The following is a 25,389-nucleotide window of genomic DNA, read 5'->3' as shown; positions in this document are numbered from 1 at the left end:
AGGCATTATTGTAGTTACATAAGAATGTTAGAATCATCCTGTAGAAGCTCGATGAATGTGTTCTAAGTTTCAGATGTTATGGTTGTTATATTTTGGTGGAACTACACAAACTCATCAAGACAACATTGCACCATCTCTGAGAAAATCCGGAATAGTTGCAAACCTAAGGGGTGTCCACAGTTTCAGTTGGACATTGATCCATCTGCACAAGATGAGTCCACCCTGAGGTCCAATCAGGATTTTCTGTACATTTCTAGTTAGGGAGAGACTTTTGAAATTGGAAGTTAGTCTTTAGTTAGCGTTTTTCTGTGAGTCAGTCTTTAGAGCCTGCGGAGAGAGTCTGCTGATGACTGTCTTTAGATCCAGTCCTTCTCTTTCTTTCCCTCTCGGAACCATCCCCTAAATTGGTCTGCCTTTGTTATGTTTAGAGGTACTCCGCATAAAGCATCCTATGTGTTAAACCTTTGTTACCTATCCTAGTTGTCACTATGCCATCGCCGTTCAGTACTTTATGACCACATTACTCTGAACTGCTGACCTGTTCTATGTGCGGCCCGTGTTCTGCACTGCCCCCGATGCTGCTGTTTTCTGATGCTACAACACTGTGACTGCTCTGATCAACGAATCCTTCCTGTCTGCTGTGCCATGAGGAGAGGTATAATATGCAATGTTGTTTTCCTTGTTTCCTTTTCAGCTTAGATAATTACTCCAGTGGAATTTTATAGTTAGTTACCCTAGTTAGATGATTTTCAGATTATTTTTATCTCTTTCGTTTTTGCCCGCATGTGCTAGTCCATCTTCACACATGCATGTCCAAATTAGTACTAGGGATAAGGATGACCCAGCCCAATTACTGATTGTTATTAATTGACTTTGATGATTACTGATGTCACCATCATCTGCTTTGAAAACTGATCTTGATGTACTGTTGTTCCGTTGGTTTGTGTTATTCTTTTGGAGTGTTTAATAGTATTCATGTTTAGTAGGGTTAATCTCTTTAGGTGTTTTGGTCAGCATATTAGTTTCATGTTTGTTTATAACTTGGTCTTGTGCACCATTTATGTTATTTTGGCTTTGTGTTTGTAATAAAGTTTTGAAACTGTATTCAGTTTGGAGTCTTGTTTCCGTGGCCAAATTGGTCATGGTACTCAATATTGTTTGAGCTTTTGATGTTGTTGTTTACGTTGATTGAATCTGACTGCTACACTCTTCACTGAGTCCAAAGATCTGGCCAGCCTTTATGTGGGTGCGACGTGTTGTGGTGTCTCCCCTGAGTGCACGCGGTTTCAAAAAGCGAGACAGGAAGAAGACCTCCGCATTTGTGCTCTAGCAACGGGAAGAGAGAATTTCTCATCTTCCAAGACAATATCTTTATTTTTAGAAAAAACAGACTGAAGCATGACACTAGGATGAGCGAAACCTTACCAATCCTAAAAGACAATAGGATGAGGCTAAAGAGAGAAATCCTATTTTTGTTGTGCAGCAAATCAAATATTTGTTGCATGTGTTGATGCTGGAAGACATCTGGCCCTAAGAAAGTTTGATCAAGGCTATTGAGGATGCATCTAGGCTGTAAAAAAGGAGTAAGTGATGTCCTGTTTGGGATGCCCAATTATTATGTCAAATTAATTTGCAACTTTGCACATAAAGTGGAGCCTATCATCAAGTTGATTAAAAAAAGAAGATGAAATTGGGTTTCCAGTGGGCCAAGAAACAAGACCAAGCTTTTGTTAACATAAAAGAATAGTTGAAAGCTACTTATTGTCTGAAGAATAAACTAAAAAAAAAGGACATCTATAACTGTGTATGGAAGTAGTAAGGGTTAGGAGCCTTGATTACTCAAAATGTTGGAGATGGTGAGTCCACATTATCAATCCTGGTCTCTTGTGAGACTTTGTCTGGATTTCCCATGTGGGACTGCTCAAAATCTTCTACCCAGCAGGTTGGTTGAGGTAGTACGTTGAGGTTTTGCTAAATGGTCTCACTTGTCAGCACCTCACAAAAATGTGAAGCACAGTAAACAATGTTTCCCAGATTAAGACAAACACTCTCAAAGGTTCAAATTATACAGATCAGGTTTAATGGGATCATTACTGCGACACAAATGCAAGTGCTAAAGCTCTGCCTGTCCACAAAACTAGAGGGTTATATACATGTCCAGGATAACGTATTAGCCCTCCCAACCCCCTTAAAATTTATGTCCCTATTTCCAGGGTACACTTCAGTCCTTGTTAGGAAATCCAGCACGTCTGCACAAGTTGCAGAAGTCTATTTTCAGAGTCTGTGCATTTTGTGCTCTTTTTGTGTCCTGGTGATTTTAATGGCTTGTGAGGATTATGTGTTTCAGCTGACTGTGTTCTTGTCATAGTTCTGGTCACAAGTTGAGGATGGCAGTGTATTTACAGACTGACTGGGGTTTGACCAGGCACAGCTGACTCTTCATCTGATGTCCTTTGCAATATCTGGGAAACTAAGAATACATTTTGTTGAACTAGCACTGGGCAGAGGTACATCGTGTAATTTTGCTGTGACAGTTGACACTCAGAATTGACATACTACAGTGAAAATAGAAAATGGTACAGCATCACATATTGCCTTTGCAGTTGCTGGAGTCTATATCCTCTTTTCCTCCACACACAGTGGCTTTCACAGCAAGAGATTTGAAGATGTGGAAGAATCCAACTTAGTTATGGTAAAAAAGGCAGTGTGCCAGTATTGTCAGTAGACTTTAATAAAAGTGTTGGTGGGAGAACAAGATTTATGTTTAGAACAGATCATAAATCCCTCCAGTGCTTTTTAAATTGTGCTAATCTTCAGTCATTTACATGTACTCATAGAATTCTCAGCCTTAGCACAAGGTTGTTAGAGTATAATTTCAATGTTGAGGATGTGCCTGGGGAAAAACATGACAGCAGATTGCATGGCTAGGTTGCCAATGAGCGAGTCCACTCCGGTGGAGGTGTGCTCTTCTGAGGATGGAAGTGCTTTGTGACAGAGATTTCTAATTACAGCCCTAAATTAAGAATTAGAATTAAGGAAAAAAGTGAATTAAGGCACTAAGGAAGGGCATAATTCTGTAAAGAGCAGTGGAATTCACCACTTCTGGTTGGCCTGGTGAAATAAGTTAATAGTATATGCTCCGTTCGTGTTCCAAATAAGTCCTACATCAGAGGAGAATGGATTGTTGTAGAGAACTGAGAGACTGGTAATGCCAAGCTTTTTGCGAGGGAAGTTATTGGACTACATAGAGGACATTTATAAATGATGAGTTGCAAACATAACTTAAGGGAGACTTTATGGGGGCTAGTCGTGGACCTAAATTGAATATGAAGGCTAGTATTTAGAACGTATTGTAGAAGGGAATGGATTAATATCTGGGAACCATCGTATGTCCATTGTTAAAACGCCCAGCTAGGTTTGAAAAAGCTGGCTATAGAATTGTTGGGGCCAATTATGGTTATGTAGAGACAATAATGTGCTACTGCAATCATTGATTGCTTTTGCAAGTAGATTGGTGTAGAGATTGTGGGAAAAGATTCTGTCCTACCTGCAGTAAGATTTCTTGAGAAGTTAATTGAAAGATAAAGGCCACCTCAGATATTAATCTCCAACAATGTGGGCCAGTTTATGTCTTGTGAGATGAAATATCGCCTTCAAAATTATGAGAATTCAGTCTATGCCACCAGAGGAGAATGTTGTTGCTGAAAGGATCAGCAGATTGGTAGAGACACATATTTGGGATAGGCTAAACATTTCTGATTACATGCAAGAGATGCTGGTGACTTATTGTTACACTCCACACTATATCACCATGGTCTCTCTTGTTGCTGCATTGAGAGGATCTATAGGTGTTTCTGAATTGGTGTTAGTAAGGATGCATTCGAAGGTTAATGGGAAGGTGTGATCCAATTGTGCATTGAGAACGGTTAATGTTAAACTGCTAAAGAAAGCCTGGAAGCCACCAAAATACAGTATGATATAATCAAGTGTGTGAAGGATTTAAATGTGAAAGTGGGTGATGCAGTGAGAATAATATTACCCGACAGAAAGTGTATTATGAGGAGGGGTGGTCCATGTTCAGATAACCAAAAAGGCTGAAGAGGTCTCCAGTTCAGCGGTTAAGGTGGAATCCAACACTTAGTAGCTTAAGACTTGTGTATTATGTATTAATGGCAAAGAGGAGGTTGACGAGTGATGTGGAGGACTGTCATGCTGAGTCACCAAGTGTGAATGGAAATGTGAACCAGGAGTCTCTGTCACCATGGGTACAGAAAAACATGAACCAATGAAACTTCCAAAAAGAGGAAATCTTGAGCCCGTCTACTCGTATTAGGAAAAACCTTTGTGAAGGAAGCACTATTTTTTATGATCCTCTTAAGACATTTTACTCTGTCTGTGTCATTGGGGTTGTGTTTTAAATTGGGGGAGCAAAGATATACCTTGAACATGTGCCATGCCTGATTGGTATGACAATCATTTTTATATGCGTCAGAAAAAGGTGTAAGACATCATGTGTGAGTGCATTGCCTTTTAAAGTACTTGTGTTGGGTTTTACACAATGGTCTCACAAATTATATTGACAATTTAACTTGAGAATCGGCGGTGGGCAGTTAGATGGGTGGGACTTACTGTGGCCCATGAGCCGAGAAGAAAATTGTTGAACTTACCACTGGGTTGCAGTACTCACTTAACACTGTGTGCACCAGATTACTGTCTATTGCCATGACTGCCAGCTGCCTCCACTGCATATTTGACACATTCAGCCATTCTTGTCTCAGATACTACCCTGTGTTTGCTACTTGTTTTCTGAGACTTGTAGTTTTGTCTTGTTTTATACATACTGATCCACAGATTCAGGTCAGCAGAACCGTATGTCTAATCAGGTAATATTGGCTAAGTATGACACACTTTGTTTGATAACTGGTTCTGAGGGACCAGGGTAATCAAGGGTTAGTAGGCTACAGAAGTGTGAATTGATGCCCCTTACCTCTAGTGGACCAACATCGTCTTACTAATGGACCCAAACCAGGCACCAGGTACGTCCCTTAGCAACTTGAGCTTCAGATACCAAGACAGTGCGTTCCAAGGCTTACTTAAGCAGGTGATATGGGTTAGAAGTTCAGAACTCAAAATACGTAGATGATAATAATTGGCAACACATCTAGCCAGAGTATTTACTCTAAAAAGAAAAAGTATTGTATTCTACACACTGGTAAAATACTACCCCTGAAAATATAAATGAACATGGCGAGACGACAAGTAATGTAATAAAGCATTTCCACAATAAACATACCTCTGTGTATGAGCATTGAGGTAGAATTTTCATAATTGAAAAGCCACAGCCAATGCAAATAGATTTTGTTAGCAGGGGCATTTCTTCGGGAAGAGGTTGTTTGGGGGTGTCACACTCCCTTAGTAAATTCATTCTCTAGTAAATAGTTGGGTGCAGGTGCAGAGTTTGTCGGATTTCTCTCTCGTCTGCTTTGAAGGACTTACAAAATGGTTATTTTACAACAACTTTTCTCCCTTTCGACTGCTTCTTAAGCCGCCCATGCCCTGCTACTCATACATTTATGTGGCACACTAGTCAAGTAACGAGACAGCTTTTTCTTACTTGAAATACTGCCCATAGGCAGGCACACAAAGTCTCCAATGAAGCAGTGTTTAAATGTTAATATCTATGCAGTCACCTGGCAGTCTTTGATACAGTTTGGAAACCGACAATCTTACTGGCAAACCCACCAAACTGAAGGAAGCCAAAGCAAGCTAAAGGTTCTGTGGGGGGCTAACGGGGACACACACACGAGATTTCAGGGATAGTGAGATCTCACTAGAATTCCTTTTGATTTCTGCAGTTTTATTTAAAGTGAAGTTTGCCCAAGCGCTTTGAAGCGCTTCCATTTCACAAGGTCAGATTTGTTTTCAGGCATGGGGAGATTAAGTGATTTGCCCAGAATCACTGTTTTTAGGTCGAGCGCACAAGCGATCTGACCTGTTGTAATCTATCTGTGGGCTGTTAACCACACCTATCACTATCACTCGTTCGTGGGCTTGCCTTTCAAAAATAATTTGTTTTCATTGGTAAATGCTTTACCATTGTCCTTCCCTAGGGCAGTTTGGTTACTGCCTTACACATCGACCCTGTTACATAGATAATTGCACGATTGCCAATGCGTTTGACTGTGAGCAAACTTCTTTTTCCTTTTGTGTGTCTCCTTCACGCTCATGCTTTTGTTGGTCTTGGCGCTTTGAATCGGCTCGCTTATATCAACTGTTTTACTTTTCATTTTCAATGTAAGTGGCAAGAAAAGACCAGTTAGGAATTTACAACTTTAACAGCTCTAACTCGAGCAAACGCGAGACCCATTACATTGCAAATGCTTCTTTTTCCTTCCAGAGCTAATCCAACCAGCCACCGCCCACCCCCGCCCTCCCCCGCGCCGTGCTGACCTTTAGCCCGCTGTACATTTAATCAAACCGAAGAACACTGTGATCTCATCTTCTAGATAGCTTTTCCCTCTTGCAGGGTTGCACTCCCAGTACTCCCCATTGCCACATCCCATGCAGAGATGCCAACCACAAGGTAGCTCGACTGATGACTTCATGAGGAAGTCACCACTCTGAAGAATGTTGACCGGAAATTCCCCTTCCTTGCAGTAGTGTTCAGCTCTCTCTGCATGGCTTCAGCTGCTAGCCTGAGTAGGAGTTTGGTAATCCAAGATCAAAGCACTAGCACAGATCACACGCCGTTATGCGAGACCTGGCACTAGTCAATGAGAATTCTTGAGAATGACTAGTATATTTTCTTGCAGTACTTTTCACTTTTCTGCTATGATCAGATTGTGGGAGACCCCTCCAGTCAGGTCCCACATGCACCCTTCATGATCACCACGTGCCTGGACTGTCTTCCACAGGAACTCTCTAAACTGGTTCCAGGATGTAGCAGTATGTTGTATATTACCTCCGGATTGGTACATAACATCCTTTGTCATCCAGATGCAGCAGGAAGAGGGTTGGAGATGTGAGTGCCGTGACTGGGAACAGGAGGCTGAGCTACAAGGGAAATGAAAAGGCATCACTACCACTATCTACTGTAAACTGAACCAAGTGAACTTCCTGTGGGTGGGAAGGGACATGGATCATCCAGTGCTGCCTACCAAGTGAGGCAAGAAAAGGATATTCCACTCTCACACAGCAGCTGTCTGATACCAGCTGCAGTCAGTGTTGCTGTAGAAGGTTCAGGGAACTTGCAGGCCTGTTTACAGGGTTCAGGAAAGGGAGCCTTACCACAGATCTTCATTTTAAACAGTCTTCCACACATTCAATAATCACCAGACATATGCATGCGCAGGTACTGGAACGCAAAACAGTCACGCCCTATGGTTATCCTACCACCTTCCTGCACACGGAGGAAGCACGCTCCCCATCCCACATGAATGGAGGGAAGGACCAAGTTACAAGATAGGCCTGAAGGCAACATTAACTTTTCTTTTCCACTTCAGTTGAACCTCTACCATAAGACCCAGTCTCTCTCACTCGGATAAGAACAGTGACAACTCTTTTAGTGCCCTCCAAACATCGGAGCCTCGCACCGGGGTCTCACTTCGGCACAAGAGAGCCCCCAATGAATATGCATGGGTTCCTTATTCACTAAGGCAAACATCAAATACCTCTATACATACCTGTGTCGTTTTTAGCAGGGTATGTCAGAGAGCAGGGGTGCATTCTCTCCAGAGCACTACATGGGACATTTCCATCCCAGCACTTGCCATGGGACTAACTAGAAGCTACACATTGTTTAGTGAGGCCAGTAAAGTTATTTGGATACAGCGCTTATTACCAGACTTAAGCTTGCTTGCATGTGCTCCCACATTTGACAGGTGGAACCACAATTGATAACGATTCACCAGGACCACACAGTTTATGAAAGTTGATATTCTATAATGCACGGAGTTCAATACAGCCCACAGACAAGATGTAGGAAGGAATTGCTTGTCCAGGGGTAATGTTGAATTTTTATTGCAACTGAGTAATAAAAAGTGTCCCAATATGCAGAAGGGAATTTGTTACATTGTGCTGAGCTTCTTTTACATCAGTAATGGGCTCAGAGGCTAATCGTCAGATATATTTATTCTGTGATTTGCAGTGTTACCATGTGGGTCTTCACAGTGCTAATTAATCTTAACATCGGCGTTTACAAGGGCCGATGCTTCTTGACTTAGTATCGGTACGTTTTTATTCATTTTGTTACCGTCTATCCGTTGTTACCTTGACTCTCCTTGTTAACTTGTATTTTTCCAGTTAATTGGTATATATCATTTCCAGGCTGTAACCCGAAGTATACAGATCTTAGGGAACATCCTAGCCCCTTCATGCTTTTCTTAGGAGCCTGAATAGACCTCTAGAATAATTGTGATTTTGTAAACGGTTAACTGTTGTTGTCCATCCCCCTGCATTCTGATTGATGTTCTTTAGCTGTTGTTGGCTCAGTTATGTTTTCATGTCATATATGTTGTTTGTCACGTTGCTGATTATCAGTGGTAAAACGTAATACAATAAATATACAAAAAAGAAACATATACTTTCAAACATGTGGTTGATTGTCATTGCCTAGGGCTTCCATTATGAGTCTTTACCTAGTTGTGTCGACTTTGTTACTGTTGTTGGTCTGAACAATGTAGGGCTTGATTTTTTGCCTGTTTGGTGCAAACAATTTGACAATGTTATCCAAGTCTTTCCATGCCTTGGATATCGCAGACTGTTCATGAAGACTTCAGAGCACTTCACTTAATCACATGAGCACAGGGAGCAGAAAGAGACCGTGGAAATACATTTTCTTCAATTAATAAATAAACGGTGCGGGTAATAGTTACGAACCATAAATAAGAATTCATTTCCATAACATGCTTCAATTTTTGGCAAAGGGTCATTCCTCAAAAAGAGACAGGGTACCGAACATAGGTATACGTTTCTTTGTGTCTCAACAGTTGTTGCAATTAAGAAATGTGGATCCTTTCCCTGGTAACTGTCCTTTCCTTGTCACTTGAATTAGGCAAGGTTACCATGATGAACATTCTGTTTCTTTGTGGAGCCATCAATAGCATCCATCTATCTTTTTTCTATGCTTTAGTGTTTGGATTCTAGTTTGTGGAGACTCCTCTTACTTTGGTGAATAAAGTAGCCTGGCCCCGAAGTATTTATTGAATAGCAAACGTTCATGCTTTTTTTAAAGTCTTGGTTAGACCTATAGCCTTGGACAGATAACCAACCATAAAAAAATGAAACGCGCTGCGACGTCCGTTTTCATATGAGCTGTTTTCACTGGCTGGTAAGACTACGCCTGTCGACCGCCATTAAAGCTGCCTTGAAATACCAGTCACTTAAGGCTGCAAGAGGAAAGCAATGGGGGCACGTAAATGGTGTAAAAAGGGTTTTGGAGACCGTAAATATTCTTCCCCCGCCACAGGTTTCTACCTTTGCTTCTTTGGGGTTTTTACTGACTTGCTTCACCCTTCCAAGTTGTAGGTTGCAATGGGATATGTTTCAGCCCTGTCCCCAGAGTTGTGCAGGTGATAAGCGTGCTGGGATCACGTTCCCTTTAACATTGTTTTACTAATGGACTATCCACATGAAATTTTAAGCAGTACAAATGAGGCGTGACTGAAAGAGGAGAGAATGAGGTAGGGCTTAGGCTCCGGGAGAAAGCATTGCACTGGGGCAGCGAAAAAAGTGTGATCATTGCATCTGGTGCGGAAGGGCACACTTAAGACACGGCTGGCCAGACACAGCCTTACAAACTGCCACCCAGAAAAAGGAGCGATGGAAATGAGCTCATGTAGTGCAAGAAATCCACACCAGTCTCATGATGTGCACAACGCACAACGCCACACACAAGTAAGACCATATAAAAATCAAACGGTTGAATTTAGGGTTTGGGAGGGTGGTGTGTTAGAAAAGGCGTAGTGCAGTCTACATGACAAGCACACTTCTAAGCTCATTACAAGTGCAAAATTGAGCCATACCTTGTGAAATACAAAACCAGGATTGTTTTGCGCCGGAACATACATGAAATAGTAATTGTGACTTGCATAAGTACATAATATGTATGGCTGACACCAAACATATATTTTATGTATTTTATTTATATATGTGTGTGTGTGTATATACACACTCACACAGATAAAGTAAGGAGAATTGTCTAGAATACTTTGTCTGGTATTTAATTAGACATAGTTATCTATGTCAGAAATGTAATATTCAGCCATTTACCCCACGCGAAGACCATGCTCTTGCCTGGTGTGTTCTCTGCCCGGACCAGTTGGAGGAATTTTCTTGCTAACAGTGATTCTAAGAGATGCTCTTAAATCTGTAATGATCTAACTAAAATAAATTGTTTCTCTCTGATTCTTCGGCCTTCCAATGATTTAGTTAAGAGAGCCTGACTATGCTTGTAATTATGACCTGATTATTGAGGAAAACACATTACCCTCATTTTCTGGCAAACGCGCTCCACTGACCTCATCAGGTGTAACGGGATTACATGCTACCGTCTAGGCCCGCTTCTCTGATTCTTTCAGTTGATATACTGAACACACACACACACACACACACACACACACACACACACACGGACCTCTGCCATGATCTCATCGATGTTGATGGCCTCCATCTCTCTTAATCTGCCATTTATAATGGATGTGGAGAGGGTTGCTCGGTTTGGTGTATGCACGCTTTGTATTCGAGAGGATGGATCATGAGTACGCTTCAGTCTCTGTATCTATTGATGATATTGTTTGATAGATTTCAAATTGATTATATGGTTTATCATGTTTATTTGGATCCCATGTTTATGTTTGCCTCTTAATAATGGCCTTAAAATAAGCTGAGTATGCATGTTTTTTTTCTTCTTTTTCTTATTTCCTATGCTCTGACACTTCAGATGTGCTTTATAATTCCATTCTAATTTGTGCTGTTGCTGTAGGGCTGCTGAGATGTCAGAATTATGCACATGAAGCAGAATTACTTTTGTGGACTGCAGTGTTAGTCAGTGAGTACAATGTTAAAATGTACCATGTCAAAAGGTAGAAAGAGATTGTTTACCAATTGGCTGTTGAACTCATTATAGTAAAGGATGCCCTGACCACCTGGAAGGGAGTCCCCTTAATTTGTCCCACTGTCTTTTGATGACCCTGCCAGAACGTTTTGATGAAGTACACTGCTGCCACAGACCTGGTTCCTCTTGCTCCCATTGACCAGGAAATGTCTGCTTGGGCACTCTGAAGGTTTGATGCCGCATGCACCTCAGTTTCAGGTTGACACTATCTCTGGAAATCGATCTTTATGTGATAAATTTCAAGCGTAAAGAATGAAGCAATGCACAGAGTTGTGTAAGATTAAGCGCATAACATTACACCATTGTACCAAAGAATTCGCTATGTTATCAGTCAGCTTTGTTCAGGCCAGATTTACAAGAAAGTGTTGCATCGGTTGCCCCTTCCCCTCTCCATCCCCAATGACACCATGGTTGTGGTACATTTACAATACAGCGCACCATGGCAGTCGTTACCACAACAGTGTTAACATTTTTGATGCTGCTGTGGTGCTTTGCTACATTAGCATAAAAAATGGTGACGCTAGTGCAGCAGAGCACAGGGAGGCCCATAGATTACTATGGGGGCATCACTTTAACGCCTGCCCTAAGCAGGCGGCAAAAATGATGGACAAAATGGTGCAGTGAAATCTTGTAAATTTCACTACACCATTTTTTCGGGGGCTCCCTGCGTGGGAATGCTCCCTTGCATACATTATGCCTGACTCGGGCATAATGAGGCACAAGGGGTTGCAAAGTGGCACACTGCATGCATCGCGCCACTTTGTAAATATGGCCCGGGGGAATGGCAATCCTAACCCCAGTTTAGCATCATAAAAATTATGCCAAGGCAGCCTTTAGGTGGCGCTAGGGGCTTGTAAATCTGCCCCTTGGTCTTTTAGATGATTCAGTACGCCCTACTGTGCGCCAGTCATGACCGTACAGGCCACCATAAAGTGATAAAATGTTGTACTAGCTAACGTATTGTGCCATCATTTTAAGAAAATACTTTATATTTGCACCACTGTTATATATTGTATAGCTATTTGCTGCTAACCATTTGCATAGCGCCATAGGCCAATTTATTTAAATGTTATAAGCAAAGCAATCATTATTTGTTGCAGACCTGCGCTGCATATTGAACTTCAATGAAATGTTTTCACTATCTTTTTAGAACGTTTTCAGCAGCGTATATATTAACAAAGTGTTTTGAGCTTTTCACCCATTGCTGAAACAAAGTTCTGGGGAAAAAACTAATTCCAGATTTGGGAAGGTAAGCAAATATTGATTCTCAGCGTAACAAATACGCTAATAATGAAAATAAATTACCAATAAAGAGATTGTAGAAATGATCAAGCAGTGCCAGACGTGTGTACAAAAGCTAGTCTTGTCATTAAAAAGTTCTTGCTCTGTGATCCTCAACTCAAACATTTTCTGGCAAGTGTCCCCTGTAAATCTGTGTGACACTATATCAGGTCCTTTCTCTTTCTGTGCCCTTACAGGTCTATAGTTGTTTCTCTAGCTACCACGAAATCAGTTCAGCTTTGCTGATCTGTGGTTTGAAACACTGAAATCCCACGTGGACCACACGTGTTTCAAGCTATAAGAATTGGTGATCCTAAAGCCAGGAGCATCCAGAGGACCGCTGTTCACATACTCGATTTTTTTTATTGTGACATACTTTTGCAGATCTCCTTGCAGCTATTCATATCTCCGATGGCTCTGTAAGCCTTTTAATATTATTTGTGATACCTTAAGATCGCAGAATACTATCAGGTACAATATATGTACCTACTTGCACTTGTTATTCATTTTGTTGATGAACAGCAACACACAGAAACGCAGAATTGATATCATCACTTCCATACGGTCTCTCGTTAATAAACTTAGCTGAAATATAATGCCATCACGGAATCCTCCCTTAAAATACATTGCATTATCTCAAACCTGTATAAGTTGGAGTATATACTTGTGTCAGCAAGTATTCATGTAAAGACAAGTTAATTACCTTCAGTAACACTTTTTGTATCTATCTAACTGCAGATTTCTCACCTTGTGAATATTCTCATGTGCAATAGGCAAGCTATGGAAACTCAAAAGCAGCATGCCCGTGTGTGTCAGTAGTTGCCGTTGCATGCCTTCGCACTGACATTGTTCCATCTGGAAGTGATGAGTGGGGCTGCATTTAAGCTCTACCTAGACGTGCTGACAACAATCACTTTGAACAGATTGTCAGCACACTCAGATCCAGAGGCCATCCGCAAATTAACTTGACCAGTGTGTAGATCTCTACTTTGGGACCTTCTAAGATGGGAAAAGAGTTAATTCCATAGAACGAGGAGGTTAGAGAGGTGGGTGAAGGATCTGCAGCTAGATAGAGTATCCATAAAAAAAGAAAGTTACCAAAGATAATGTAACTTGTTCTCTGATGGATACTTCTAATTGCAGGTACCAAAGCAGCACCTCCCCTTGCGGTGGATTTCTGGAATGGCTAGGAGCTGAAAAACTCTGAGGGCAAAATGTCCAGCTTGATAGACTGAGCTGTGAGTGTGTTAGATCTGGTATTCCTGGTGTGGTATTCCCCCAAACATTTTGCCTTTACACCTCATGTTTGCTGAATTCATTTTTGTTGGCTTTAGGACTCAGTGCACTCTACCACTGCTAACCCTGTCTAAAGTGTTCGTGGTCTATCCTTCAAAAATGGTAAAATTGGTATACACATGATTGCCACATTCAGTTTATTTTTAAGTTCTTAATATGATACTACATGTACGCATGTCCTATAAATTAAATGCTACTATTGATTTTGAGAATATTTATAAGTGTGCTATTGCCCAAAGGGCTAATATCTTGTAGATATCACACTGTATTTCAACTTTGGGATTCTAATTAAGAGACAAGCTGTTTTGTTTTGTAAGATTTGCAATTTATTCAACATACGTTGTTGGGTGCCCATATAAAGCATGTTGCGGTAATTGAGTCTGAAAAGCACTAAGTTGATGATTACTAATTTCTACAAATCAAATGGAAGAAATGGGATGAACTTTCTCAGAGATCTTAATAGAAAAGAACAAGTGGAGTTGAGCTTTTTTATCTGTTCAGAAAGTTAGATTTCCATCAAAAATGAATCCTACGTTCACGACTTTATGGACTAGCAGGGGGCCCAAATGTTGGGGCTACCAGGAGGTGTTATAAAAAAGGTCTCTCTCCTGAACAGAAGGACCTCAGTTTTCTCTGAGTTAAGTTTGAGATGGTTTTGTCTCATCCCACTGACTAACTCAGTGATACAATTGTTGAACCGTTTGCCAGAGTCATCAACATCCGTAGAGATGGACACCACAATTTCTGTATTATCCGCATACAAAGTTGTAGACAATCCAAAGGAGTGGATCAGCCTAGCCAGTGGAACAAACTAGGCATTTAAGAGGATGGGACTCAGAGACGACCCCTGTGGAATACCACACAACAAAGAAAAGGGTTGAGATGTGTTCTCACTCAGGGACACAGACTGTTCTCTATCTGAGAGAAAGGAAAGCAGCAGTTCAAGTGAGCACCAACACTCATTGTGCCATGCTCTAAGAAGTCTTTAGTTTGAAACTGACAGTTTGACCTGGCAAGTTAAAGCCTTTTGTCAGGCATGACCCTTCCTTTTTAATACTTATAAATCACCCCTAAGGTAGGCTGTAAAGGCTCGAAGGGCGTAGTGTGAGGTATTTACAAGGTAAGTCATGTGTACTTATGGTTTACATGTCCTGACAGTGAAAAACTCAGTCATTTTCAGTGTTGTAAGGCCCATCAATCCCCTTGACTAACATTAGGTTACTTTATTACATTTAAGATTGGGAGCCGATTGAGATATTCTGTTTACACTCACATTCATTGTAATTTAAAATCCTCTTCAATGGGAAAGTCAGATTTTAAGCCACAATTCTGAAAAAATAACTTTTAGAAAGTTGACATTTTTGTGTCCCACCCAACTGTGCCTTACTGTCAGTGTCCTAGTCCCACATGACTGTGAATGGCTCTGCTGTTACGGTTTGTGTATTTCTTTGAGACACTGACACAAAAGGTGCTTGGGTGAGGACAGGATGGGCCATCCTGACAGGATGGCTGGAGAAGAGCTGTACCCAGTGCATAGCTGGAGACAAGCTGTACTCAGCCTCACTTAACTTCAAAAGGGCTATGCCCCCACACATTCACAAAGGAAACTGGCACCATGCCTGCCCTGCCTTTTGTCTCCACATACAGTTCAGAGGCTTTACCAGGTGAAGGAGAAGAACTTTTCAGAACCAGTGTTGGGGTAGGAGAGATAATCGCCCCTTCACCCCTGTACAAAGGTTTGCAGCAGGTATAAATATTAAGCTTTTTTCAAAACACTCATGAACCTTCTTCAGAAGTACTGCCCTGTGGTAAGAGCACTGGCCTGCTGCTTGAGGGGCTTTCTTATTGTCTGAAGAAGGAAGGCTGGAACTGCTTGCCTCGATCCCAGGCTCTCGAGTGGCTCCAAGGGTTAGTCAGCTGACCTTCTGTGTGAGCTACAGGGACACAACAAGCTTCAGATGCCTCCCTGCAGCTGCCAAGCTGTAACTGGACCTGCCTGAGGCTTGCTGCCGGTCTCTGCTGGAGTGAGTCCTGATCTCCATGAGGTTCCTATTTGGTCCTTGACCCTTGGCTGGCATCAATGGAGGATCCTCCAAGAAGGAAAGGTGACAATTATGAGGTTTGGGCTCCTTGTGACTGAGAATGGACCCATTCAAGCCAAAACTATAGTGCTTGCAATGATTGCTGATGTGAAGCTCTGGTGAACACTACTCTGCATGCCAACAGTGACCTGCACTTTGCGCTACAGCAACAGCAACCTACAATGACCACCAAAGTGAAACTCCAGCAATGACCAGATCTTAGTGCTACAGCAACGATTGTCAGCAACACTCGTGCTGCTATTTGTGCTGAAAGCTTACTCCCTGCGGCCTCCTTCCATGCAAACGGAACTCTTTGCGCAGGTCTTGAGAATGTAACTCTTCAGCGGGACAATCCTGATCCCTCTATCTGACCAGCGTTTCTTTGCTGTTGGCCTGAAATTGTAAATTACCCCAGGTCTAGCGCGACCAGATGACCACAAGTCACGCTTTATGTTTTAGGGCTCTTTTTTTTACCTAAAACGTTAAAATTGAATATCGCTGGTTCTACTGATTGCCGTTTTGTCATTCTGGTGTCATTTAATTTATTACAATTTATTCTGTTTGTAAATTAGTTTGGGATTTTTCTTGGGTTGTGTTTTCACTTTATTAATATTAGTGTGCACCATTTATACTTTGCACAATGTCTTAAGTTAAGCCTGACTGCTTTGTGCCAAGCTACCAAAGGGTTACGCACAGGTTAATTTAGTGACGCATCACCATAACAAGGAATACAGTTGTTGCCTGAGTGGGGGGGGTAGGAGGGAGGTAAGGGGCTCCAATTCAAACAATGTTAATGGTTTTTCAGATGTGCAAAATTTTGGAAGACAAACAATTTGTGCAAATCAGTAATTTTGATGATGTGAATGACCGTAAATGAATGATTAATGATTTTGTACTTGTAACAAGAAGATTGCACATTTTAGAAGTCTGAAAAATAAAGAAGTTATGCCAATATTTGCAAACTGAGGTGCTGTTTAATCATCTGGATGTAGTTTCTGAAGTTCTGCTCATCTTGCTCCTACTCATTCCCCCTCACTCTACAGCCCTCTGCAAGCCTTCTCTTTTCACAGTTTCCGCAGAACATGGTGATGCTGTCAACAGATTGAAGTAATGGAGAAAACAAAAAGTGTGTATTGTGAATTAAAATTTCCATTCTATACATGAAGTATTTCCAATGGAAGTTCCAAAGTGACAATATAAAGGGCATAACCCTATGGGCTTTTGTTTAATAAATGTTTCATATTGGATTGAACATCTCCGAAGTACAGTTGCTGAGGAAGTAAGCAGAAGATTTATCTTACCTTAATAAATGGGTTAATATTTAGAACCTTTAAAATTTACATAATTGCTTGTGATTTGCCAATGCAATCTAACCATCATCATACTCTACTGAATTTGTAATTTATTATTTACTATGCATAAAATGGGTATAAAAACACTTTTGAAAGATTGGAGGCATCTTCTCATTTTCCTCCTGAGACTCTGACCACATTTTCTGAGGCTTTTCTTTTCACTATGATTTGTCCGTATTCTTCATGAGTGTGACACTTAGAATTTGGAGGGATTTTTTATTAATTGACCAGGATTTCATTATGATTTATGAATATGTATTTCTGTATTTGTTTTATCGAGTCTTCATGACTAAAACTTTGCAATTATTTTGTAATACTCTATTGATTCTCTATTATACCTTTAAAACTTAATTTTGACCCAAATCTCGGTTCTTGAGTGGTTCCAGTTTCTTAACTGGTTTTACTTTGTTAAATTTGTCTAACCAAAGGGGAAGGTGGTCTCTTACTGCAATATCAATGGGAAGAGTTGTGCAACTGTCTAAACCAAATTTTGGGGATTAACAATTATTGAGGCTCAAGAAATTATTGCGGTTCAATTCCCACAAAAGTTTGGTAGCAGAGGATGGTTAGCATAAGAGCTCCTTCTCTTTAATGATCCTGAGAGATGTGTGTACTATTTATGCTTAAAACATGAAGGAGAAGAGAATTTTAGAAGCTTGCAAATCTTTCTGTTTCAGATCCTCCTGGCAAGTATTGACTGAGTGTTTCAGAAAGGAGTTGGGATGTAAGTATGAATAGGGATGGTTGCGTTTGTGAATGTATTTTTGGATACGAGTCGTGATGACGGATGTTTGTTTTTGTGTTGAATTTTTTGGATATTTAATGATGATTGTAGGTATAATAGGTGGATTGATTACTGTTGTGACAATGTATTATTCATATTTCTAATTCCATTTGAAGATTAATCGATTAGTAGAAGGAATAGAATTGATTATCTGATTCATTGTAAATATAAGATTTTGAAACATTGATTATTTGTTTGTATTGTGGTGTGTAGAGCGAGGCACCCCTTATACATCGGTAGAGATTCTAAATTAACACATTTTCTTTTCAGGATTGAAAGTTTTAACTTGAGTTATTGTGGTTACCCTGAGTTCATAGTGTGAAGTACATTCACTTGGAGGTGGATTTCTTCTGGTCAGAGATTATCTAGGGAGAACTTTGAAGAATTGTTGTGATCTTCTCTCCTTATTTGTCTGTATTTTCAAACTCTGTGGGTTTCGATTGAGCAAGCTAACTTCAATATTAATGTTTATTTCCTTTCAAGGATAAACAGATAAAAGGTTTATCGGTTAATGTATTTCAATGTGGCTCTGTAATTGTTGTCCTGTTCATGAAGAAGTTGCACTGTGATTTATTACTCAGCTAAGGAGCCATGCTGGGACTGGTGCGACATCACCACAAAGCCGTGCTCTGATTGGTTGTTTCCTGGTACATTTTGAGCTCTGATAGGTTGGCCTGTGACAGGGCTGCACTGTTACTGACTGTTGTTTGCTACTTTTTTTTTGTTTCAGAGTTTTATTGTGGTTTTGAATTTATTTTGGTCAGAAATATGGTTGGTATATTTTCAAAACCCAAACCACAGAGGGAAATTCCTAGAAAGTGTCAAACTACAGAGTGAAGGAACATCAGCACATGAAATGACGATAGAGGTTTGATATTACACCTGCATCTAGATCTCTGAATGGAATAAATACACTACACACAATGAGGTTTTACAGTTTCCATTGAAGGGTACCTTTAATATTCAAAAGCTAGATTTAGTAAGACAATCTATGCATGATTTGAAACCAGTGCCAAGAGCCACACCGTTTGAGGCACTTAATGCATGGGATCATATAGAGACTGAAATGAAGAGCGAAGAAAGATAAAAACATGAAAAAGTCAACCGGAGCTTAGTTAGAGCGTTAACTAGATCTTTAAAGGAAAAAATGGAGGGAGGATATGATATAGTGTAAAACATTTCCTGCACTAGTTAATGGAGAAGGGCGCTTTAAGGAGAGAACTAAGAAATAGAGAAGCAGATGATGAAGATGAACAAATATGTGACCTATTGAATTCCAGATCTCCTTCTGTGTACAGAGAGATTGACAGAAGCAGCCCAGCCTATTAATAAAGATGCTGGGGGGGGGGGGATACAGAAATTACACACTACACTACTGGGTTTATATTGAGTGCCCAACAGATGCAACAGCCACAACGGCAGTGTGCAGTACCAGTGGAATTAGAATACCACAGGATCAAACACATGTTTCTCCTCTAAGAGCAATGGTAGTTGAGCCACTGTCTAAGGAAATTTGAATTGGAATACTGAAAATTGAATTTGGTGAACTACTGCAAGGAAACTTCCATTTGAATAGCTTATTGAATTACAATGCTGATAAAATGAGATATTTGATAAAAGAAGCAGCTGGAGTGCCAATGAAGCTCATGATAAATTAGGAGAATTGGCTGATGAGGTGGAAGTCGATATTAGTAAAATGAAAAATTTTAAATGAAAATATAAAATGCATTTAACACTTGATGAAATTAAAGAGATGGGTTTGGTTTCCTTGAGAGCTCTTAATTAGGGATCACATTAAGAAAACAGGAGAATGGAAAGAAATATCATGAAAAATTGAAAACAGGGACAGAAAATAAAAAGAAAATCACGATGGCTGATGGAAAGGCAAGGAGTATCACAAATGAATCAGAAGTAGGGACATTCACAGTGGTGTGAAATTCTCTTTAATGGAAGTACAAAGACGAAACTTGGAGCACATCGCATGAAAAAGGCAGATTTGTATACATTTACAAATAATTTTCCAAAATTAGGAGAGGACCAAGTAAAGTGTTATGAGGAAATGTATCTTTTGAAACACAGTTCTGCAATGCTATGGACCAATTTGAATATATTGTTTAAGACTGTGGTTCCTAGAGACTTATGGTTAGAATACAAGGTTGTTATTGGATGGCCAACAGAGGAACCAGCTAGACCTGGTCCTAATTCTGGTCCAGCAACTGAGATAGCAGACAAATACAAGACTATGATTAAGTATTTGAAAAAAATATTGTCCATGAGAAGGTTATAAATTGGGAAAAGATTTTACGAATGATATGTGAACCCAAGAAATCGGTGAAATCTTCTTGTGAGAGGTTGATGCACGTTTTTGTGGAAAAAAAATACCAAAGTACAGAGCTCAAAAAAGGTGGAGCTAGTGATTTTGTTTCTGCTTTCATGAATGGACTGAGATCACAAATTAGTAATCTTTTTCAACAAAGTAAAATGTGTTGGAAGATAAGAGCACTTATGAGATCCTGATGTTGTAGAAAAAATACTAACTATTTTGAAACAAGGCAAAATAAATTAAAATATAAAATGGTGACTGCTCAGACAAAACCATTTGAAAAAGGATTGTGTAATCAAATGGGCTCAAATATGAATTCTGTATAGAATGGAATGAATGGGATGAGTCAAAGAATGCAAGGTAGAAATGATGGAATTAATTGGAATGTTGAAATGTTGAAAAATACCATGGCATGTCATATTTTATGGAGAACTGGAAAAGGATTGCAGACATAATCCTAATTGGATGCAGGTGAATTCAGTATGTCAGCAAAATGAGAGAGGAAATGTAATGGCAAATATGCAAAATACAGAGCAGAATATGCAGAACCAGAAGTAATTTTGAATGTCTATGCCAAGTGCCACGGTAATGCAACAGGACATGAGAAATAACATGGCATATAATTCAAGGTGGCAACAGAAATCTAAGATTTTGAATGATGAGATGGAAGGGAATAGTTCACAATGACCATGCCTGAGGTTGGAGGAAGGTTACATGCGTGATGGAGTCCTAGAGGTAGATCAGAGTGGCCCATATTTTTATAGAGAAGTAAATGCCCACCATGTTTAATTTTTGATTGATAAAGGAGGTACCCGTTCTATAGTTCGCTTTGTTAAAGTCCCAAATCTACCCCCCTTGGGTTGTAGGGATTATTAATAAACAAATTGTGAATCAGGTTACCACAGATGTTACAGTTAAAATGGTAACAATGAAGAATAAACATTGGTACATATTATCTGTTTCAAGTACTGTAAACATGCTTGGGGGGGACCTTTTTTGCAAGTTGAATTGCGCAATATTGTGCCTACTGGATGGTGTTACAATCGAAATGCAAGCTGAAGATTCAGTTTTCAAATTTAATTTGGAAGATTTTAGAGTTGGGTTGTACCCAGTTTTGACGATGACCTACCTCTGGATTTAAGATAAACTGTCAAAGAAGAGATATGGGCATACACTGGCAAAGACAGGTTGAGGAAGGAATTAAGTTGGTAACTGAGAAATTGATTGAGCACGGAATTCTTTGAGAATTCCTTGGTAGTCCTTGCAATTCTCAGGGCCTTAGAAAAATAGATAAAACTGTTGTGCCACATTGTCCGTTGGTACTGAATCCAGTAGTAACATTGTTCCAGATTCCATCAGAAGCAAAACAGTACACAGTCATTGACTTATGGCAAGCTTCTTCTCAGTCCCATTACATGAGGATTCACAGTTCCTTTTTATATTTACATGTTTGAATAAAGTTCTTGTCTAGGGTATAATCCCACAGGGGATCCTTTTATCGTCTCACAGATATTGAAGAAATGTTTAGAGAGTCTAAAATTGCCATATATTGCAGTACAAGCACAATATATAAATGACTTACTAATTTCATCTAAGACCAAGGAAATTGGATACCATTGCTCTGTTAAAACTTCTAGCTGAAATGACATAAAGTCTCATCAACAAAAATGCAGTATTGTGAAAAATAAATCATTTATCTCAGACACCATATTGAGACGGTTGTGAGGAAAATCTCTAAAGAACTCATTTCTGCAGTTCTGAAATTGAGCCAGCCGACCACCCAGAGGAAGGTTCGGATGTTTCTTGGAACAGTTGGCTAATGCCATTAGTGAATTCCTGTTATTTCCTTGATTGATTGCATGACCTTTAATAATGTTGACATGTAATGATGTTCAGGATCTGGTGCCATTTAATGATGAGTGTCTTGGTGTAGTCTATACATTCAAATATAGTTTGCAACACATGCCTGCACTCAGGGTACCTGATTACAATATGATTGTTTTTAATTTGTCATGAAAAAGATGGATGTGCACTTTCAGTTCTGTAGGAAAGTACCATCTTGCCTGGCATGTTACCCCCATTTTTCACTGTATATATGTTGTTTTAGTTGTATGTGTCACTGGGACCCTGGTAACCCAGGGCCCCAGTGCTCATAACTGTGCCTGAATGTGTTACCTATGTAGTGACTAACTGTCTCACTGAGGCTCTGCTAATCAGAACCTCAGTGGTTATGCTCTCTCATTTCTTTCCAAATTGTCACTGACAGGCTAGTGACTATTTTTACCAATTTACATTGGCTTACTGGAACACCCTTATAATTCCCTAGTATATGGTACTGAGGTACCCAGGGTATTGGGGTTCCAGGAGATCCCTATGGGCTGCAGCATTTCTTTTGCCACCCATAGGGAGCTCTGACAATTCTTACACAGGCCTGCCACTGCAGCCTGAGTGAAATAACGTCCACGTTATTTCACAGCCATTTTACACTGCACTTAAGTAACTTATAAGTCACCTATATGTCTAACCTTTACCTGGTAAAGGTTAGGTGCAAAGTTACTTAGTGTGAGGGCACCCTGGCACTAGCCAAGGTGCCCCCACATTGTTCAGAGCCAATTCCCTGAACTTTGTGAGTGCGGGGACACCATTACACGCGTGCACTACATATAGGTCACTACCTATACGTAGCTTCACCATGGTAACTCCGAATATGGCCATGTAACATGTCTATGATCATGGAATTGCCCCCTCTATGCCATCCTGGCATAGTTGGCACAATCCCATGATCCCAGTGGTCTGTAGCACAGACCCTGGTACTGCCAAACTGCCTTTCCTGGGGTTTCACTGCAGCTGCTGCTGCTGCCAACCCCTCAGACAGGCATCTGCCCTCCTGGGGTCCAGCCAGTCCTGGCCCAGGATGGCAGAACAAAGAACTTCCTCTGAGAGAGGGTGTGACACCCTCTCCCTTTGGAAAATGGTGTGAAGGCAGGGGAGGAGTAGCCTCCCCCAGCCTCTGGAAATGCTTTCTTGGGCACAGATGTGCCCAATTCTGCATAAGCCAGTCTACACCGGTTCAGGGGACCCCTTAGCCCTGCTCTGGTGCGAAACTGGACAAAGGAAAGGGGAGTGACCACTCCCCTGACCTGCACCTCCCCTGGGAGGTGTCCAGAGCTCCTCCAGTGTGCTCCAGACCTCTGCCAGCTTGGAAACAGAGGTGCTGCTGGCACACTGGACTGCTCTGAGTGGCCAGTGCCACCAGGTGACGTCAGAGACTCCTGCTGATAGGCTCCTTCAGGTGTTAGTAGCCTATCCTCTCTCCTAGGTAGCCAAACCCTCTTTTCTGGCTATTTAGGGTCTCTGTCTCTGGGGAAACTTTAGATAACGAATGCATGAGCTCAGCCGAGTTCCTCTGCATCTCTCTCTTCACCTTCTGATAAGGAATCGACTGCTGACCGCGCTGGAAGCCTGCAAAACTGCAACAAAGTAGCTAAGACGACTACTGCAACTCTGTAACGCTGATCCTGCCGCCTTCTCGACTGTTTTCCTGTTTGTGCATGCTGTGGGGGTAGTCTGCCTCCTCTCTGCACCAGAAGCTCCGAGGAAATCTCCTGTGGGTCGACGGAATCTTCCCCCTGCAACCGCAGGCACCAAAAAGCTGCATTACCGGTCCCTTGGGTCTCCTCTCAGCACGACGAGCGAGGTCCCTCGAATCCAGCAACTCTGTCCAAGTGGCCCCCACAGTCCAGTGACTCTTCAGTCCAAGTTTGGTGGAGGTAAGTCCTTGCCTCACCTCGCTAGACTGCATTGCTGGGAACCGCGACTTTTGCAGCTACTCCGGCCTCCGTGCACTTCCGGCGGAAATCCTTTGTGCACAGTCCAGCCTGGGTCCACGGCACTCTAACCTGCATTGCACGACCTCCTAAGTTGTTCTCCGGCGACGTGGGACTTCTTTGTGCGACTTCGGGTGAGCACCGTTCCACGCATCCTCGTAGTGCCTGTTTCTGGCACTTCTCCGGGTGCTACCTGCTGCTGAGAGGGCTCCTTGTCTTGCTCGACGTCCCCTCTCTCTCCTGGTCCAATTTGCGACCTCCTGGTCCCTCCAGGGCCACAGCAGCGTCCAAAAACGCTAACCGCACGATTTGCAGCTAGCAAGGCTTGTTGGCATTCTTTCGGCGGGAAAACACTTCTGCACGACTCTCCACGGCGAGAGGGATCCGTCCACCAAAGGGGAAGTCTCTAACCCTTTTCGTTCCTGCAGAAACCGCAGCTTCTTCTGTCCAGTAGAAGCTTCTTTGCACCCGCAGCTGGCATTTCCTGGGCATCTGCCCATCTCCGACTTGCTTGTGACTTTTGGACTTGGTCCCCTTGTTCCACAGGTACCCTAGATTGGAAATCCACAGTTGTTGCATTGTTGGTTTGTGTCTTTCCTGCATTATTCCTCTAACACGACTTCTTTGTCCTTAGGGGAACTTTAGTGCACTTTGCACTCACTTTTCAGGGTCTTGGGGAGGGTTATTTTTCTAACTCTCACTATTTTCTAATAGTCCCAGCGACCCTCTACAAGGTCACATAGGTTTGGGGTCCATTCGTGGTTCGCATTCCACTTTTGGAGTATATGGTTTGTGTTGCCCCTATCCCTATGTTTCCCCATTGCATCCTATTGTAACTATACATTGTTTGCACTGTTTTCTAAGACTATACTGCATATTTTTGCTATTGTGTATATATATCTTGTGTATATTTCCTATCCTCTCACTGAGGGTACACTCTAAGATACTTTGGCATATTGTCATGAAAATAAAGTACCTTTATTTTTAGTATAACTGTGTATTGTGTTTTCTTATGATATTGTGCATATGACACTAAGTGGTACTGTAGTAGCTTCACCCGTCTCCTAGTTCAGCCTAAGCTGCTCTGCTATGCTACCATTATCTATCAGCCTAAGCTGCTAGACACCCTATACACTAATAAGGGATAACTGGGCCTGGTGCAAGGTGCAAGTACTCCTTGGTACTCACTACAAGCCAGTCCAGCCTCCTACATTTCTCATCTAGAATCATGGAGCACATATGCACCCACTGGCATATCTTTCATGTATATTGGATCCAGTAGCTGAAAGTCTCCCAGTTTGTTTAAAAATTGCTTGCAGCAGTTTGTTTAGG

General features: G+C 41.3%; 1 protein-coding gene across 1 annotated transcript in view; it reads left to right on the top strand.

Moving 5' to 3' along the window:
- Positions 1–25,389, top strand: part of HIVEP3 (HIVEP zinc finger 3) — a 1,670,978-nt gene that overhangs the window by 197,129 nt on the left and 1,448,460 nt on the right. The window lies entirely within an intron of this gene.

The sequence above is a fragment of the Pleurodeles waltl genome, chromosome 3_1, assembly GCF_031143425.1.
Source record: "Pleurodeles waltl isolate 20211129_DDA chromosome 3_1, aPleWal1.hap1.20221129, whole genome shotgun sequence".
Lineage (NCBI taxonomy): Eukaryota > Metazoa > Chordata > Amphibia > Caudata > Salamandridae > Pleurodeles > Pleurodeles waltl.
Note: the sequence above shows the minus strand (reverse complement) of the source record. Positions and strands in the feature narration are given on the sequence as shown.